Source organism: Lingula anatina, chromosome 9 (assembly GCF_051362555.1).
Source record: "Lingula anatina isolate TDL-2025a chromosome 9, LinAna3.0, whole genome shotgun sequence".
NCBI lineage: Eukaryota > Metazoa > Brachiopoda > Lingulata > Lingulida > Lingulidae > Lingula > Lingula anatina.
In genome coordinates this window covers 18,951,417-18,954,704 of record NC_141775.1, presented here as the reverse complement: position 1 = coordinate 18,954,704, position 3,288 = coordinate 18,951,417, and the positions used below count along the sequence as shown (strand labels likewise).

Below are 3,288 nucleotides of genomic sequence, written 5' to 3'. Positions count from 1 at the left end.
CAAAAAGAAAAATAATCCTCAGTCATATAAAGAAGACTTATTTTACAGAAAATTAAATTGTCGTGTTTGTACCCAGATAAAACAAGACAGCAAATCTGTCAAATGTAGACCTGCCCTTCAAGAAAAATTGACGGAAAATAGCTCTTTTTCAATTTTGAATGGGCACTGTAGAAAATATATAACAGCTAAAGCTCTCAAATTAAGCACATATGTGTGATATCATGTGAAGAATAAGTTCTGTAAATTTCAATCCAAGCAGTCAAGTACATTTAGAGACAGAACGCTTTAAATGTGCAGCAAACCATAACGCTAATCCCTTCAAGATCTTGACGAAAACCGGAAGTGCGTCATGACGTCACTCGCTTGTACTTGGAAAGCTGCTGGGTGATTTTCCGATGAGAAATATTTCGTGGCTTATACAAATGTTCGGAAAATGACCATGCAGATAAAAGAAAATTCACTAATCAAAATTGAAACTGCGTAATTACATAGAAAAACATTGTGCATTTCTGACCTCGACTTGTCAGTGTAAACAAAGTGTACTGAACACATCGCAAGCAAGCACGTCAATGCCGCGTTTGATACTTTGTATCAGATGCTTCCTTTTACTTGACAACACAGTGTTTACGATGGGCATGACAGGAAAAACAGTGCAAAAAACATGCACTTCCAGTTTTCGTCGATTTCTTGAAGGCATGTATTTCTTGAAGGACAAGTCTACAGACAAAATAAATAAATAAATAAATAAATAAATAAATAAATAAATAAAGATGCAAAAAATAGGTTATTTTCTCATTTTGATGCAATAATAAATAATACTTGTAATAGCACGGTCAATCGACACTGAATTTAAGTCATGCACAACAGGTAACATGGTCAATAACAGGAGCGGATCCAAATGTATTTTCTGACAGTATTTTAAAATATCTTTGTTAATCCACCCTCCATTTTAGATGGTCTTCCAACAAAAAAATTAGATACCCGTCAATGTTAACTTTAAAATCTGACCGTCTTCCTGAAAACCTTGAGGACGATCCCAATCTGCCCCTATGATAAGATTACAGTTTCAGGACCACGAAAGTTCAAATTCACATACTAGTAATGAAAATCACAATATTTGACATATGAAAGCAGTGCATAGAATAATATAATGTTACATAATGCTGAAATACATAAATACCAATACAACTGCTTTTGTGGGAAAACAGAAAATGTGCAGAGCTTCAGGTGGAGGGGAGTTAAAAATTGAGTTGAAACCCTCAGTGTTTGAAAAAAATTAAAAACAAAACATTTCAGTAAAGCTGCTTTTAAAACTAGCATTAATGTTGGCATTATACAAAATAATTTTTTGAAAACTAATTTGCAAAATTAAACAACATTTATCTGCATAATTATCACTGCTTCCCTATTATGGACACTGTTATCTGGCAGAAAACTTAACCTATGGGAGTTTACAGGGAATCTCAACATGTGTGTTTTATATGATCTCATTTTATTGCCACTTGAAACTTAATTTAGGCAAGTGACCTTATAGCTCTGAATTTAGCTAGTAGTTACCCAATGGAAGATTAGAGGCTTGTCACCCAAATGTGACTAGCAACGGTATTCAGGCCCATGAAATATCTAAGTCACAATTTTAAAAAAGCAGAAAATAATAATGCACAAAATAGGAGGCTGTCAGTTCTAATGTAATACAATGCTTAACTGCACAGTCAACCCCAAAATTTAATTATGCACAACAGTATATAACGATGTAAGTAAAAGCATAAGGCTTCAGGCCCATGAGAGTTCAAGCTCACACCAGAATGAGATAAATAAAAATTTCACAAAAAATGCATAATTCGATAAAAAGGATAATTCAAAAGAGCTGGTTTTTCTAATTTAAGCTATTTGTCAATCCTAAGAATCATTTTTTGTAAATATAAAATAGGTAACAGTTTTCTTTTTATAACGTTATGGTGATAGTGCACAAAGTAGGTTTTTGATGCAATATAACATAATGGTCAACTGTATAAATACCACAAAATTTTAATTATATTCTATTAAAAACATGGACATTAAGAAAATTTGATTACCACCAGGCTTCATGCCCATGTGAGTTCAAAGTCCCAGTATGATGAAAATAAGAAGATAGAAACTCACATACCTTATCAACAAGCTAAGAAAAACTCTCGAACATTCTGAGCAACACACGAGAATTTTGTTTTACTACATGTGAACTACTTACCTGCTGCTTTGTCAGGAGAGGCAGGTGATTCACTGTCATCAGGGGAAGCAGCTGTAGAATAAAGAGAAGAATAATATCAAACAACATTCTAACAGAAAAAGAATCAACCTTGAAGTAAACAAAAATGTTTTCAAGGCACATATATGTGGAATGGCCAAAGAAAAACACATAGAAGGTGGAATCTCTTGGCAAAAAAGAAGAATAACTACAAATATCTGTTTAAATTGCACCAAGATGAACTATTCGAGACAATCATGTACAATACCTCTATTTGTCAGCATGTTATTAATATTCTCTTCTGAATCTGGTGGGGATTCCTCTAGTGGCGTTTGGTCCAATACTGTTAAGTCCGGCTCACAAAACGTATCTGAATTCTGTACTCCAATTGCCATGTTTTGTGCAAACTGGTCTTTTGGATCATCTGAGAATAGTTGGAAGGATCATACAGGTAGATCAAGCGTTGTATCTAAATGTACCCTTTCTGAGTGTACGTATCAGGCTACACCGTTGAAAAATTCAATTCAATATTTAGTAAAATAAAGCATGGTGTTTTTACAGAGAATGAAATTATCGTGTTTGTACCCAGTTAAAAAATAATCAATGGGCTGTAGGAGTAGATTGTAAAGTGTCATGTATGTTAATTGATTGATAACAATACAAAGGCACCACTTATTTAGGTACTATTTCACTCAGCCCCTCGTCTACCATACTAAGATAGGGAAGGACACATTTCGACACCCACACGTACACGTATGTATAATTCCTTATTGTGAATTATGTGGTAAAATTGAAAATGTCTTATCTTCTGTTCTTTGTATTCTTTATAAACATATTCCATATGTGTCAAATGTTTTCCTATATTCTGCTTACCTTTTCCTCTGATCCAACAGGATCGGCCAGCTTTATGGACAACACACCTATGGCGGTATATATTCACGCCAGTTGTATTTGCATCTTCTTCTTTGATATATTCCTCATGGATGAGGCGCTTGGCGAGATAAGTCTTCCCCACACCGTAAGGTCCAACAATAGCTACTCGCTGTCGGTATACTGGAATCTTA

General features: G+C 34.3%; 1 long non-coding RNA gene across 1 annotated transcript; it reads right to left on the bottom strand.

Annotated features, from left to right (window-relative positions):
• Positions 1 to 2,204: 2,204 nt before the first annotated feature.
• Positions 2,205 to 2,753, bottom strand: LOC147760083 (uncharacterized). The gene is made up of 2 exons (XR_015331139.1): positions 2,493 to 2,753; positions 2,205 to 2,278 (listed from the first exon to the last, which is right to left on the bottom strand). It is a non-coding gene; the product is annotated as an uncharacterized LOC147760083 (long non-coding RNA).
• Positions 2,754 to 3,288: the final 535 nt, after the last annotated feature.